Source organism: Scyliorhinus canicula, chromosome 7 (genome assembly GCF_902713615.1).
Source record: "Scyliorhinus canicula chromosome 7, sScyCan1.1, whole genome shotgun sequence".
NCBI lineage: Eukaryota > Metazoa > Chordata > Chondrichthyes > Carcharhiniformes > Scyliorhinidae > Scyliorhinus > Scyliorhinus canicula.
Window position 1 is genome coordinate 192,732,555 of NC_052152.1, and position 17,511 is coordinate 192,750,065.

Here is a 17,511-nt window from a genome sequence, read left to right on the forward strand (position 1 = left end):
ATTCTTTGTGGAAGACGTCTTGATACCTCATTCAGGCATCTTGGAGGATGCCGTCAGATGCTTTGAAGATTTACAGCCAGGTGAGTCTCTTCCCAGCAGAGTGGGTCCATGTCCTTGCGCGACATGCAAAGGCAGATAGGCCTCCTGCCCTCTGCAGGCCACTGGAGTATTGGCTGTTCTGAGGATCTTCAAAACCTCCCAGGTACATGTCAAACGTTTGGCTGCGGCAAGCTTTAGGTTTAAATACTGTATTCCTGCACATAGATATTGGAAGGTCTGTTTACCCACTCTGGTCACTGAAGCACTGATGTCGACTTTCATTTGAAGGGGTCTACCATTCACCCTTGAGCCAATTTCGATTGGAGCTGTTATACTCAATTGGACTGCTTTCAACCGATGCATCAAATTCTCTTCTCCAGAACTCTTTTCCAATATGTTCGGTGGCCCTCTGGACAGCTGTTGTTATTATTGTATTGACATGGTTTGCCTCACGTGGCAATGTGCTTGGACGTGCCTTTGGTTGTAAAACAGAAGCACACGAACCCCTGAATATGGATGGTCTCCATGGGATGGCCCCCCCCCCCTCGCAAAGATAGCAGTCCACCGCAGATTTAGTTTGACGTCCTGATTATTTCCCACTCCTTGGGTTCTTGTCCTGTCCCGAGGACCGTGTCTGGCTCTGAGCTGTGCCTGTTGTTCCCACCGCTTCTTCTGGATATTGAGGTTATGAATTCCACAAACCAGCCGGTCACACAACATGTCACTGATCCCAGTCCCAAATTCACAGTGCTCAACAAGCTGGTGAAGCCTGGCTATGAAAGCTGAGACAGGCTCTTCATGGTCCCTCATTGCAGAGTTAAACTTATAATGTTGCAGGATAATCAAGGGCCTTGGGTTGAAATGTTCTTTAACCAATTTCACAATCTGGTCAAAAGTCTTTGAGTCGGGTGCCTCTGGGGAACTGGGGTTCCTAATCATATTGTAGGCCTGGGGCCTTCAAACTGTCAGAAGTATCACCTTCTGCTTGTCCTCACCTGTGATCTAGTTTGCGGTAAAGAAGAAATGGAGTTGCTCGATGTCCTGACTCGGTGACTCCAACCCTTGGTCAAATTTGTTTATTTTTACCCATGATAGGCATTTCCACTCACGGTTTAAACACTTCTGACTCTTGCTGGTGCTTCTCTACTTTCTGAACTGTTCCTTCCTTCCCCCCAACCCTCTCAATTTCTATCAGCCATTTTGGGTACCCCCATGCCATTGGGAAATCCATGGACGTGAGTGCGCTGCGTGAATCCGAAACGGAGGATCCCACCGATGGAGAATCCAGCCTTTGGTCTTTGCTCTTCATTTCCCTGGTCCACAGTGCCCGGGGTCTTGATCCCCACATAAACTCCCCATTGGCCGGGCTTCATGTGATTGGCCCTAAGCAGGTCACCTGGTCAGTGGTACTCACCTCTTAAAGGGGCCATGCTACAGTTGTTGCCTGTAGGTCTTGGAAGGTCCAAAGGAATGAGCTGGCAATCCCGAGAATGGTTGAAGCGACGAGGCTGATCAGGACTGGAGGGTGAAGTGATGGGGGCAATCAGGTGGAGGGGGGGGGGGGGGGGGGAGGGGTGAGCCAGTACCAGCAGTGTTCCACGATTGTATTGCTGGTCACTCCTGCATGTCCCTTCCCAGGTAAGTGCATTTTCACAGATGTCGCCTTTTTGGTGATTATTGCTGCTCTATTTTCAGAGCAGTCCAATTTTACAAGAGATCTCAAATCGATAGTAGCATCCCTCCAAGCCCCCAATTGCTTAAGTAAAGCATCTGGCCCCGGTTCATCATGGGCCCTGTATGGATCTTTTGATATCTATACCAAAATGGTGGGCAGCATATTCCTGACACAGTAAGCAGCAGCATTCTCCACCTGCCTGTCAAATCAATGGACGTCTTTGAATTTCTAGTCCCTGGTGTGAAGATCCCCAGTTCTGATACAATGCATAACAATGCAAAGTAAATCCACTACTTCAGCTTCATGAGAACAGCCCTTGCTTCACCATTGTGACATTTGTCCATTTGCAATTTAATGCTTCTACTGCTCTTATTTCCTTTATTATTCTCAGATGTAATCCTGCAGCGCTTTATGATTTATGAACCTTCAAAAGCTCCCTTCTTAATAATACTTAATTGCTGACTGTTATTTTCTCAATAAGCTTAAGTTGCTCTCCCCTTCTCTTCCCCTACTGCACTACAGGAAAAAACTGTTGACATTTTCTAAGCTGGAGGCACCTATGAGGAAAAAAACATTGTAATTTAAAAGTTTCCGAATGTTTGCCTTCATCACTGACCCATCTCTGTCACTCATAGAAATCTTCACTTGCTCTTTATGGATAGAAGTGCAATGGTATGTGGAAATGAGAGTTTGATATTTGTAGAGGTGCTTATGAAATATAGATGCCCAATACAACAAGACTTCGGGCTCACAAACTAATATGTAAAAATATACAAACTTACAAACAAGCGACTCGGCCCCTCGAGCCTTCCCCGTCGTTCAACACGATGACGACTGACCTGATTGGAACTTCAAGCCAACATTCCTGCCTACACCCCGCTAACCTTTCACTCCCTTGTTAATCAAGAATCTATCTGGCTCCGCCTAAAGAATATTTAAAGATCCTAGGCGGGATTCTCTCAGCCCACGCTGGTCGGAGAACCGCCGGGCGATTCGCACGACGCCGCCCCGACGCCGGTCCGCCGATTCCTTGCCCGGGATGGGCCAAGTGGCCGCCCAAAAAAGTCCGAGTTCCGCCGGCGCCGTTCACATCTGGTCTTACCCGGCGGGACCTCGGTGTCCATCCTGTTGGTGGCAGCCTGGGGAGGGGAGGTCCGACCCCGGGGGAAGGAGGCTACTGCGCATTCGCACCGGTCACAGCGCGCATGCGCAGACCCGCGGCGCCCATTTGATGCCGGTATCGGCAGCTGGAGCGGTGAGAGTCGCTCCAGTGCAGTGCTGGACTCCTGTACGGCAGAGGATCGCTACACTTAGCGGTCCCATGGCGCCGTCGTTAAACTCTCCAGTATTTACGACGGCGTCAACACTCTGCCGTCAGATGGGAGAATCCCACTCTCTGTTTCCACCGTCTTTTGAGGAAAATTGTTCCAGAGACTCAAGACCCTCTGAGAGAAATAATTCCTCCTCATCCCCATCTTACATGAGCGACCCCTTATTTCAAAAAAAGCGATCCCCTCATCCTAGATTCTGCAACACGAGGAAACATCCTCTCCAAGTCCCCTCTGTCAATGGGAGGAAAGGGATACTTTTCACCACATCTTTGTCTATCTCTTTCTTATTTAGCTAGGGGCTGTTTAGCTAGCTAGGGGCTGTTTAGCTCACTGGGCTAATTGCTGGCTTTGAAGGCAGACCAATGCAAGCTGGCAGCACGGTTCAATTCCCGTAACAGCCTCCCCGAACAGGCGCTGGAATGTGGCAACTAGGGACTTTTCACAGTAACTTCATTTGAAGCCTACTCGTGACAATAAGCGATTTTCTTTTTCTTCTTCTTTATTTACCAGGCAATCGTTGTCAGGTAATGTGTATGACGTTGTGTGATGGGTCCATTTTCAACGCTGTTTACCTTGGAAGTGTGCATTTTGATCGTCATTTTCCAAATCCCATGGAATTAAAGCTGCGGAGCTTGAAAGCAAACATTTGGAATGTTTTGGCACCAATGTTAGATTTGTTTTGTTTGTCAAGTTCTGGTGACCTGCTGAATAAATCACCTTAAAAGGTACGGACTTGATTCACAGGGATTGAATGTGAATTAAGATGTGAGCACACCAAAATGTCAGCCATCACCATTGTTTTTTTTTGGAATATGCAATGTTAAAGTTTGATGGTTTATTGTCTCCTGAGGGCCTTTCTGCGGTTCCAGGAGCTCCATTTTCTGAGCTGGAAGGAATTACCCGACCACTGGGACATTACAGAAATCAGGCTCTACAAAAAATGCTTATCACTCACTTTCTATCAAATTTCTTACTCAGGTCTCAGTAACATTTTGCTGAACACAGTTCTGCTGAATGTGGGGGCGGGGTGGGGTCAAGAGCAATCCATATATCCTAAACTTGGACACATGCACATTGACGGTTTGAATACGGAATATGAAGGGGAGACTTATTACTCATTGAGATCAGGTTAGTTCTTTCCGCAATATCCTATATATATAGGTGGCACAGTAGCACAGTTGTTAGTACAGTTGCTCCACGGCGCCAGGGACCCGGATTCGATTCCTGGGTAGGGTCACTCCTGGCTTGGGTCTGTGCAAAGTTTGCACATTCTCCCCGTGTCTGCATGGGTTTCCTCCGGGTGCTCCGGTTTCCTCCCACAAGTCTAAAAAGATGTGCTTGTTAGGTGAATTGGACATTCTGAATTCTCCCTCAGTGTACCCGAACAGGCGCTGGAATGTGGCGACTAGGGGATTTTCACAGTGAGTTCATTACAGTGTTAATGTAAACCTACTTGTGATAATAATACAGATTATTATTATAATACAGGGCCTGGCATTATAAGACTGTCACATTCTCTCCTTACACAAATCGAAACAGTGGTCAGCCGCAAGACATGTAACTTTATTGCTAAAAGTTCCTTGGAGAGGAAAACTACAAACAGAAGTCATCGAGGAGTGCTTGCTTAGTGGTGCTACTAAAACGCAGGCAGTACCAAAGAAAGGAATTAATGGATGACATAAATATTCAAACATTCTGAAAAAATGAAATGAATGAAATGAAAATCGCTTATTGTCACGAGTAGGCTTCAATGAAGTTACTGTGAAAAGCCCCTAGTCGCCACATTCCGGCGCCTGTCCGGGGAGACTGGTACGGGATATTTTGATATTTGAATAGATTTTCTAACTTAAAGTGGGACTTGGCAATAAGCCATACTATTCTGATCTCCAGCAGCTTCATCAATGACCTTGCCTCCACCATAAGATATACACTAATGATTGTACAGAGTTCAGTCCCATTTACAACTCACCAGATACTGAACTAGTCCATGTCTGTGTGCAGCACGATCTGGAAGCGCTAAAGATTTAATAAGTGACAATCAGGTTAGACAAGAGCGAGGCAATGACCATCTCTAACAAGAGAGTCTAAACACCTCCCGAGCACACTCAACTGCACTACCATCATTGAAACCTCCCTTATCATTAACCCAATGGCGCTATTGGCCAGAAACTTAACAGGACCAGCCATATGAATGCTCAGAAGTTTGGGAATCTTGAATGCTGTATCCCAGATGTTTTGGGGTGTCCCATCAGTGAATTTTTTCAAGGGTGAGAAAGACATTTTGATTTCTCATGGAATCTGGGGATACGGGAGTGGACCGAAAAGTGGATCTAAGGCATAAGGTCAACCATGATCCTACTAAATGTGAAGCAAGCTCCTTCTCATATGTTCTTATGTGCAATGAACCTGGTGTATACTTCGGTTTCTTTGTCATGAATCCATTAGTCCACTCCTTAGTTCAAATCAGGTGGAGGTCATAATGTGATTCAACACCTTTCATCCCAGAAAATAGCACAGATTGATCCAAAATGAAAAAGCACACCCACACCTTCCAGAAGCATGTTTCTTTCTCATTGGAGAAATCATTAGCTTATTTAACCCTTGCTTATCTTTCCTACCTTACCTTTCAACCCATGTCAGTGTCGAGAACATCTAACAATCGTTCTGTGCGGTGATTTTTAAATCAGGTTGCTGCGCCCATTTACATGAAATTTTGCTTAAATATAACAGAAGAACCACAGCTAACATAATAGAGGCTAGAATTCTCTGGGTCCTTTGTAGATGGGCTGGGAGTCTGTAAGGCTTGGGGGTGGGGGGGAGGGGACACAATTGCTCATAAATCCTATGAACACAATGCTTCGCACCAATATAAAACCGCTTATGATGTGGTTCTGAGAAAAAACCAAAACATAGAGAGAAAAAAACATTTTGTATTCCTTCCCTGTGAAATAAGCATTCTTCTTTTCCAGAAAAATGTTTCCTTGTGGTATTCACAGTTTGTTTCCTCGATTCCCCAATGAGATAAACAGCGCAATAAAGCAGGAGGAGAAAGACAAAAATCTCCATTTATTATTTACCCTAAGCACCGGGGAAAGTGGAGTCAGAGTAAACAGCTAACTATTCTGCAGGAGCGCATATCAACAGAAAGATCAATGGCCTCTTCGACAGCCAGAAGTGAATTATTTCAGCATGGTTAACACTAGGCTCATTCTGTGCCTGCTGCAGTTCATTTACTGGCACATTATGAACAGATACATAAGGTGCTTCTTACATTCATTATCCACAGTATACTCTGGTGAGCATTGCACAAATAGAAACTGCTCCAAACCAGGCAATCGTAATGTGAAAGCAAGATCTTTGGTTCATTTGCCAGAACCTTCCTTTAGATGATTTTGATTCATTTGAAAGACTTCATTAAGCCACATCTAAAATTAGCAGCTAATTTGTTGGCAGTCGTATCTGTACAGGATTAAAAAGCATCAATGTGTATATTTTAGCCACTTCGACAAAATGGAGATGTGAAGGAGTAAGTGACGCAGAACATAATTCTCAACGAAGAAACTCAATTTTGCTGCCAAAACATATTCGTTACAAATCATAGAATCCCTACGTTGCAGAAGGAGGCCATTCCGCCCATCGAGTCTGCACTGACCCTCTGAAAGACCACCCTACTCCCCCACCCTTTCCCCGTAATCCCACCTAACCCACACATCTTTGGACACTAGAGGCAATTTAGCACGGCCAATCCACCGAACCTGCACAACGTTGGACTGTGGGAGGAAACCGGAGAACCCGGACGAAACCCTTGTAGGCACGGGGAGAACATGCAAACTGCACACAGACAGTTACCCAAGGCCAAAATTGAACGCGGGTCCCTGACGCTGTGAGGCAGCAGTGCCACCGTGTCGCTCAGATGAACATATGAATTAGGAGCAGGAGGTGAGTTACTCAATGCAGAATTCCCAGCCTCTAACTTGCTCGTGTAGTTCTGGTATTTATATGGCTAGTTTATTCCAGTTTCTGGTCAATTGTAACTCACAGCTTGTTGATAGTGGGGAATTCAGCAGTGTGAATTCCATTGAATGTCACCAGAAGGTTGGTAGATTCTATCTTGTTGGAGATGATCATTGCCTGGCACTTGTTTGACACCATTGTGACTTGTTACTTAGCAGCCCAGGCCTCAATATTGTCCAGACCTTGCAGCATGTGTAACACAGACTGCTTCAATATCTGAGGAGTCACTAATGGTACTGAACATTGTGCAATCATCAGCAAAGATCATGCTATGATGCCAATGGGGAAACTATTTTTGATCTCTCCGTAGGACCCATGAAGTACAAGCTTCCCAGATAGGGGGGGGGTGGAGGCCACCAGCTGGACGTCAGTACAGATTTGCATAAAAGCTGGCCCAAAGCAGGGGCGGGTGTGTTTAGTTCTCCCAGATAGGACTGGAGTGGGAGTGAGTTACTGCCTTGAGCAGAATATTATAAGCAGTTAAATAAATCTCTCTTCTACTACCTCTGGCTTTCTCAATTTACTAAACTGGCGACAAGGACAAAAGGAATCTCTGACCTCGCTTGTGGAACTGCCTAACCACCCGGTTGATTACTGACCAGGAATGTGGGAACATAACAGTTCAGGATGCCACTATTCAGGAAGCTGGAGGCCTTTGATAGCCTGGAAGACTGGAGCCAGCAGGATGAATGCATGGTATTTCGTCCAGGCTAACTGGATTTTGGGGAAGACCGTCAGAAAGTCATCCAGCTGACCACTGCAGGGCCTCGACGTCTGGGATCATAAAACGTCTACCTTAGCCTGCTGCACCAGACTCCAAATCGTTTGATGAGCTGGTCATTTTGGTTGCTGAACATTGTGACCCTAAGTCTTCCATGATCGTGCAGTGGTGTAAGTTTAACATGGCGATGCAGTCTACAGGTGAATCGGTCACTGATTTCTTGATCCGCCTAATGCATCTAGCTGATCATTGTGAGTTCGGGCTGTCCGTCTCCGAAATATTGAAAGATAAGCTATTGTGTGGCATAAACAACACAGCCACTCAGAGGAAGCTGATGACAGAGACCACCTTGGATTTGAAATGAGACATCAAGCTTTCACTGTCCCGGGAGCACGCGGAGAAAGGAGTGCAGGAGCTGCAGGGATCCATGGACTATGGTGTCCATAGTTTGGCCCGCCCTCCGTTTCAAACTCCTTGCATCACGGGGCAGTGCTGGTCTGACCAGATCTCCTCTGAAAGGGCAAATCCAGAGACAATTCAGCAGAGGGATCAGGCTCTCGTCAGCTACCGCTCACCAGCTGGTACCTCCCCCCCCCCCCCCCCCCCCCCCAACAAGATGAAGGGGAGAGCCAGGCACATTGCCAGATATGTGGGCGGAGAGGTTGTGATGGTCAGAGCTGCCTATTTCGGCGCAGAGAACATCGTCCACAGCAGCCGCCGAGATCACCATGAACCAGAGCCTGACATGTGGGCTCCCCAGTGAGGAGGACTGCTTGATGCAACTGAATTGCATCACGGCCCCGATGATAGCACGGGTCACGCTACAAGTCAATGGTCACCCCGTTGTGGCATGAAGCTGCCATCTCCATTGTGGACCATCGGACATTTCGGACTCCACGTAGGGATCATGCTGCTGACATTGTGCAACACCAAGGCAAGGTTGCCGACCTATACCGGTGAGACTATGGACTTTGTGGGGATCACCGTGACTCTGGTAATGCATAGGGAGCAGTCGGTCCATTGTCCCTTGGTTGTGGTACAGGGTCCGAGGCCCAATTTGCTGGGCCGAGACTGGTTGCAAGCCCTCCATTTCAGCTGGCAACAGGTTTCTTGGATGGGCACCGGGGATCTGTGCAACATATTGAGCAAATACCTCAGAGTGTTCCAGGAGGGTTTGGGCAGGATAAAGGGAGCCAATGCCCATATCTACGTGGATCCTGATGCTCAATCCCTGCATTTTATGGTGAGGCCTGTCCCCTATGCATTGCTTGCCAAATGTGGCACGGAGCCTCAGCGCCTGAAGAAATTTGTGGAATGGGTTGCGCCCGTGGTGCCAGTAATGAAGCCCGATTTTAGGCTCACGGTGAACAGAGCTTCGTCATTGGACAGGTACCTGATGCCTAGAGTGGAGGATTTGTATATAAAACTGGCTGTAGGATGTTCTTTCTCCTGAATCCTTCAGCGCAAAATGCAACAAAATTGCTCCTTTATTCACTGACACAGTTGAACCAACAGTCAGCTTGTACATAGGAGCAGGAGTAGGACATTCAGCCCTTCAAGCCTGTCCCACCATTCAGTTACAGTTGATCTGCATTTTATCTGATCTATTCTGTAATCCGTAGCACCCTTGCCATCTATCAATCTCCATTTGCCTTTTGTCTAGAGTACAGGTTGCCTCTTATGAATATATGTGGCTTCTCGCAAGTCTAATTTGTGAGCCTGAAGGATAATCCTAAACTAGCTGTTAGTGTAGCAGACTTAGCATTGTTCACCACGTACTGTCCAATCATGAAATCACATCTAACTTTAGGCATTGGCCAGAATTTTCTTCCGATGCCGAACCCCCTCCGTGGACTTCCCAGCAGCGGGGTCCGAATACCATGGGAAACCTTGGGCGAAATTCTCCGATGTCCGTCGCAATGCCCGGGACCGGCGGCCAAAAACGGCGCTGATGACTCCGGCGTCGGGCCCCGCAAAACATTGCGTATTCTCCGGGCCCGAATGGGCCAGCAGCGGCGTACGCTATTCACGTCGGTTTCACCCGCTGCGGAAGTGGAGCGTCGGTTGACGTCAGGCGACTTCATCAACGCCGCCCGGCGAGACGTCACATAAAGAGCCCCCCCACAAACCCACCGGCACTCGCAGTTTGTCAGTTCTATCTCTCTTCCCAACCCCCCCCCCCCCAACCCCCAACCCCCCAACCCACCGGCACTCGCAGTTTGTCAGTTCTCTCTCTCTTTGTCAGTTCTATCTCTCTTCCCCCCCCCCCCCACCCCCACCCCCCCAAACCCACCGGCACTCGCAGTTTGTCAGTTCTCTCTCTCTTTGTCAGTTCTATCTCTCTTCCCCCCCCACCCCCCAACCCACCGGCACTCGCAGTTTGTCAGTTCTCTCTCTCTCCCCGGCCTGTCACCCACCTCCACGCTGAACAGCGTCAACCATCAGCACTGGTTGACGCGTTAAATACCTACTTTGATTGACGCCGACGTGACCCGTGGCCATGTCGGTGGGACTTCGGCCCATCCGGGCCGGAGAATAACGGCAGCACATAAAACCGTTGCATCCCGCCGGCCCCAGCCATTCTCCGAGGCGGGCGTCGGGATTGGCGGCACGCCGACTTCTGGCGGGTGGGAGAATTCTGGACATGGCGGGAGCGGGATTCTCGGTGGCCCCGGGCGATTCTCCGACCCTGCGTGGGGTCGGAGAATTTTGCCCTTTGTGACAGAGGTGGGACCAGAAGACCCTGCCTCTGGCCAATGGCGGGCCGCCTCTGCCATTGCGAAATACGCCGCGGGGTTGGGGGGGTCAGTGGGAGGTGGGGGTATAAGGTCAACCTTGTAGCGTGTGGAGCTGTAGAAATCCCACCGTGTATATTGACCAGTAAAAGGCGGGGCTTGCAGTAGACTGTGGTAGAGAACCCATTTGTGGATTTCTCAACTCGCAGAAAGGCAGCTTAATAGGCTGCTCCCTTTCGAAGGTGAATTTGAGTGTGGGATGGAGTGCATTAGGGTTCATAAGGAAATTCTTACATGCAGCCGCAGCTGGGCGGCACGGTGGTTAGCACAGTTGCTTCACAGCTTCAGGTTCCAGGTTCCATTCCCGGTTTGGGTGACTGTCTGTGTGGAGTCTGCACCTTCTCCCCGTGTCTGCGTGGGTTTTCTCCGGGTGCTCCGGTTTCCACCCCACAGTCCAAATATGTGCAGATTAGGTGGATTGGCCATGCTAAATTGCCGTTAGAGCCCAAATAGGTTAGATAGGGGTTACGGGGATACGGGGATAGGGGGGGAGGTGTGGGCTTAGGTCGGGTGCTCGTTCCATGGGCCAGTACAGACTCGATGAGCCAAATGGCCTCCTTCTGCACTGTAAATTCTATGATTCTATGATTCAAATACAGCAAGCGTGTCATCTGTGTATCGGAAATGCGCACGGAGCTAGGAGATAAGGGGTCGTTCCATTGAAAAGGTGTTTCTTGTGGAAACTGACAAAAATGTTAGCGAGAGCTGGTCTTAGAGGGGAACCTATGGCAACATTAACTAAAGCTGAATTCATCTGCACGGGTTGCTATGTTCATAAGTTCAATTAATATTGATTCAGAACATTGTGGCACATCTAGATTTCCACGATATATTGACATGAATGTCTACGCCTTCCTTGAGTGGCCCATTAGTGAATAAGGTAGTGGATGTTGAATGAGAAAATAGACACAGCTTTTCTGTTGATGCCAGGCCGTAGATACACTACATAAAAGTGAAGGAATCTTTCAACTTGTATGTGAACACACACTCATAGCTGGTTGTAACAAATCTTGTAGTCGAGTATCCTGCATTTGGGGACATTACAGGTGTCAGCACACCCAAAGTGCCGTGGAATAACCTCATCTTCGGAGATCAACATTCCTCATAGATTCCCTACAGTACAGAAGGAGGCCACTTGGCCCATTGAATCTGTTCTGACCCTCTGAAAGAGCCTACCTAGGTTCACTCCAAGGATGCCATCCCTATCTCCGTATCCCCACCTAACATGCACATCTTTGGACGCGAAGGAGAAATTTTGCATGACCAATCTCCTTAACCTGCACAATTTTGGGCTGTGAGAGGAAATTGGAGCACCCAGAGGAAACCCACGCAGACATAGGGAGAACGGGCAAACTCCAGACAGTCACCCAAGGCCAGAATTGAACCTGGGTCCCTGGTTCTATGAGGTAGCAGTGCTAACCACTATGCCTCCTGATTATTGACTCAGATGCAACAATTCACTCAACCGCTTGGCCAATTCATGTCGTGCAGAACTAGTCATAGATAAGATGGGTGTAATGGGTCATCACTTTTGTGTGTCTTGGGCATACGTAGTGTTGAAATAGGGCACATCAAATCTATCATGTGAGACAATGGCTACGCTGATCAGAACATTGCCTGCTGTGTATCACATATCCTCACAAATGGGCCGAAGACCGCCACTTTCAGACCTGAAAGATGTCCGACCGACCTCAAATTACACTGGAAGGGTAAAGTATCTTAAAATTGTGAGCAACAGGTGAAGCTAGCTGTTTCTGCAGCGGCAACGCGAGTGGTGGTTTCCATTAACAGGATGTTGCTGCCAAGCCAAAAAGACATTCTTCCACTATACAGATGAATAATGTGGCTCATGAATTTCAGTGATGGCGCAATGCCTTGTACACGGGGTGTACGTCCTAGGGACTGGTGGATTCAGGGCCGGCTCAAGGTACCGGCAACTCGGGCAGTCGCCCGGGGCGCCATGTGCTAGGGGGCGCCATCAAGGAGTGCTTGACCGGTGTCAGAGACCTGCCGACAGAGAGACCGGCCCGCCGATCGGTGAGTCCCGATCATATACCAGGTCACTCCGCCCCCCCCCACCCCCCCCCGACCCGACACGACCCGACCCGACCCCCCCCGCCCCCGACCCGACCCGACCCCCCCCGCCCCGACCCCCCCCCCCGCCCCCGACCCGACCCCCCCTGCCCCCGACCCGACCCCCCCGCCCCCGACCCGACCCGACCCCCCCCCCCGCCCCGACCCGACCCGACCCGACCCCCCGCCCCCGACCCGACCCCCCCCCACCCCCGCCCCACCCCCCCCGCCCCCGACCCCCCCGCCCCCGACCCGACCCCCCCGCTCCCGACCCGACCCCCCCCGCCCCCGACCCGACCCGACCCCCCCCGCCCCCACCCCGACCCCCCCGCCCCCGACCCGACCCCCCCGCCCCCGAACCACCCCGCCCCCGCCCGACCCCCCCGCCCCCGACCCGACCCGACCCCCCCCGCCCCGACCCACCCCCGCCCCCGACCCGACCCCCCCCGCCCCCGACCCGACCCCCGCCCCCGACCCGACCCGACCCCCCCGCCCCCCGACCCGCCCCCCCCCGCCCCCGACCCGACCCCCCCTGCCCCCGACCCGACCCCGACCCCCCGCCCCAGACCCCCCCCGCCCCCGCCCCGACCCGACCCCCCCCGACCCGACCCCCCCCCCGACCCCACCCCCCGCCCAACCCGACCCCCCCCGCCCCCGCCCCCGCCCCCGACCCCGACCCCCCCCGACCCGACCCCCCCGACCCGACCCGACCCGACCCCCCCGACCCGACCCCCCCGACCCGACCGACCCCCCCCGACCCGACCCGATCTCCCCCGACTCGACCCCCCCAACCCCCCCAGACCCGACCCCCCCCCGACCCCCCCTGACCCCCCCCCGACCCCCCCCCCCCGAAGGGCGCCGAAGTTCAGCTTGCCCGGGGCGCCAGCAACCCTAGGTCCGGCGCTGGGTGGATTATATCAAACAGCATGTCCTTTTGGTTGTTCACAGCAGACAGAAAAGAGTATGGACTATACACAACCAACCTCTGCTTGCAAAACTCAGAACATAATGTCCAACATGAGATGTGAGTCCATGATTGGACAGCACTTGCTGAACAATCCCGAGTGTGCTTTGACGCAAACAACCGATTTGGGATTATCAGTCGGGCCCACAATATATCTCATTCACGTTTGCTAGTAGTTACATATGCAGGGACCTGTCTCTTTAAGGCAGAGGGGTTATGTTCAGACATTGCACATTTAAAAAATAAATCTCCTTCTTTAAACTTTCCACCTTGCTTTTTGGGAGAGAGAGAGCTCGAGATTTCCGGTACCATTTGTGTGAATAAGCATATCTTGACATCTCCTGAATCCCCTCGCTCTAATTTTGAGGTTATAAGACTTGGTTTTGAACTCCCTTACCAGAGGGCGCAGCTCCTTCCCATCTGCAACATTGACACATTTCAATGTGGATGTCCAATCAGCCCTCATATCTGAGAAACAAGTGTCAAGTCTGCTCCGTGGAAACAGTTATTCGTAGGAGGACAGTGATTTAAATGAGGAAGCAGACGCAGGTACAGCAGCAGGGCATTCTCCTTGTGGCAGTGTGATTGAGAGCTGCCATTCAGAGACAAGACGTTGCTCCTGAAAGAATTAGGAGCTTGACGGTGAGCAAGAACGCGAGTGTGTACTGAGGATCAGGTAAAAGGTTCACGCTTTCCTGGTTCTGGTCACGAGCGAGGTAAGAGATGGCAGAATGGCTAGGATTATGTTTGTGAGAGGAAATCGTTAGCTGCTATGACAGGAGTCACCTTGAGTAAGAGCTTGACTCCAGAGAATAGGAAACACGCAGATGCTTATATTTTATTAACAAACATCAAGACCAAATTCTTGTTGTGCCTCCATGTGTTTAGTTGAGTCAAGCTGACTCATTTGAATCTCAAATTAACTTGTTAGCTCACTTCGAGCCTGCACTAGTTTTCATTATGTTGTTCCAAACTTGACTTCTGACTGCACCATTAAAATGAAGAGAAAAACAGGAGGGTGAATAAACTTTAGGAAGATAGTTTAAAAACAACATGACTCTGACTGGAAGCATGCAAGTTTGATTGAATTATTCATATCAATATGATCATGAACTGCTGTTTGCAAATAGATGTACACTTGATTGGGCATCTGTATTCCATCCTCACATAATAATCACCTCATTTTTCCCACCAGAAACCAGGACATTTTCCAAATTACAGACTGGATTATTTTTGAGAGTTGAGTTTACTGTTAAACGCAGAGGATATTCTGAAATTGTGGGATGTCTGATTTAGCAAAATATACGATTTTATTATTGTTACAGAATATATAAATTATCACAAATATTGGGCTGCCACAAGAGCGTCAAGGTGGCACAGTGGTTAGCACTGATACCTCACAGCGCCAGGGACCTGGGTTCGATTCCAGCCTCGGGTGACCGTGCGGAGTTTGCACGTCCTTCCCGTGTCTGCGTGGGTTTCCTCTGAGTGTTCCACAGTCCAATGATATGCAGGTTAGGTGGATTGGCCATGCTAAATTGCCCTTTAGTATCCAAAGATGTGCAGGTTAGGTGGATCGGCTGTGCTAAATTGTCCCTTATTGTCCAAAAGTTGGGTGGGGTTACGGGGATAGGGCGAGTAAGCGGGTCTGGGTGGGGTACCCCTTCAGAGGGTCGGTGCAGATTCGATGGGCTGAATGGCCTCCTTCTTCACTGCAGGATTTCAATGATATACTTTTCTATAATTATTGCACACTCGGGGTAACTCCCGTTGCTTTTCTTTGAAATTGCACACAATCCTGACAGAGTGTGTTGGTTTAATGTGTCATATAAAAGACGGCGGGTCCAACAGGGCAGCACTTCACTGGCGTGCCAGTCTGGACTTTTGTGCTCAAATCTTTGGAGCAAGATTTGATCCCACAATCTTTTGATTCGGCAAGAGTGCCGTCAATTGGGATACTGTACCTTCAACTAGAAAAGAGGACCCGGAGGAATTCCACGCAGACACGGGGAGAAAATGCAAACTCCACAAGTCACCTGAGGCCGGGATTGAACCCGGGTCCCTGGCGCTGTGAGGCAGCAGTGCTAACCACTGTGCCACCATGCTGCCCTTCTCCTATTCATGAATAGCACTTGAACTACTTGGACTACATCCTTTGTAGTATCTTATTTTGGTGAACATTGAAACTTATTGCATCAATACAACCCTGTTTAATTTGTAATGTGTACAAGAAGCCCATGACCATATTTTATAGTCTCCATTGCATGGGCTGTATGGAGAACAGATGTGATTTGACCAAACCAGAACATACAACTTCTGGGCTCACTCAGTAGCTTCGAGTCAGTTAGCTATCAGTTTGGAAGAGCAGGACACTATCGGGACTTTTCAACTTGAGGAATTTTCCAGTGTTTATCGTTCTGTATTTTATTAGCTCTTTCGCTGAGTTCTTTCTGTCTCCTGTCTCATTCCTTGTCACCTCAGTTGGAGAACCTTTGCCTATTTGATCTGGATGTGATTCTGCTACCATTCAAGTTTCTGACCAGCATCACCCCCTTGTTTTTCCTTTTTTGGTCAGTTTTCTGCCCTTCCCCTCACCTGAAGGAGTTGACTCCTTGCTGTGACACATTTTCGCAGAGGCTGGCTACCCTCCTATACCTCACCCAAGTGGCCATTCTTCATGTGTGTGACAGTGAATACTATCAAGCAATATAACCTGACGTTGTCCTGACCCAATTAACATCAAATAAACATCCGATAGAGGGTCGCTAGATAATGACCTGGAGTGGAAACATTGGTCGATTTCCTCTTCTCTAAAGTAGGAGCGAACATAGAACATACAGTGCAGAAGGAGGCCATTCGGCCCATCAAGTCTGCACCGAACCACTTAAGCTATCACTTCCGCCCTATCCCCGTAACCCAATAACCCCATCTAACCTTGTTGGTCACTTCGGGCAATTTAGCATGGCCAATCCACCTAACCTGCAAGTCTTTGGACTGTGGGAGGAAACCGGAGCACCCGGAGGAAACCTACGCAGACACGGGGAGAACATGCAGGCTCCACACAGTGACCCAGTGGGGAATCGAACCTGGGACCCTGGCGCTGTGAAGCCACAGTGCGATCCACTTGTGCTACCGTGCTGCCCTTAGATCAATTGTAATGTCTCCACCAGCATTCAGGCCAAGATTAGCCAGTTTAGTACAGTTTGGGAACTCGACCTGGAGTTTTCTGCTTCGTGCCACACTCGGTCATAAGTGAAGCTGAGAATTGAATTGAAGTGAATTTGCAGAATAACAATGTAAAGATATTGAGTACAGGGTGGAATCCTAGGAGTGTCCATTTAACCTCAGTGTGTGGAAGTCCTTCATTTTTCTAAGCCTCAACTTTTTTAAAACCTGAAGCTTTGTTTAGAACTTTTACCAAACACCTGTAGGCAAATCCAAGTTTCCTGTTTTTAAACTGGTGCCTTTTTTGATTAACAGAATAACCTCAAGTGTGACTTTTTAATACCTTCTTTAAAAATGGCGTCTTCTAATCACAAAAGCGAGGGTAACCGACTGTTGATGAGTTTAATACGTGGCACAGTGCTGTGTATGAACCCGGAGCGGACCTCAGCTCACTCTCCCCAACAGCATGCATCCCCTTCTCCTCTGCACACACATCTGCCAGATTCTTTTTTTTTTATTTGTGTTTTCTTAAATATATAAATCTGTTCGAAAGCACATCTGGAGAGAGGTTGGCCAGGCCTTTTCCTAGAATGTATCACAGATGGCACAGAGGAATCGCAGGCAGTCTGCAAGGCCAGAAATAAACACAAAACCACCACTTTCACTACTGCACGTTCTCTGGGCTCTGTGGCTTGTCAATTAACTCTTGTTCTCCCAGGCTATGACAGCTTGAT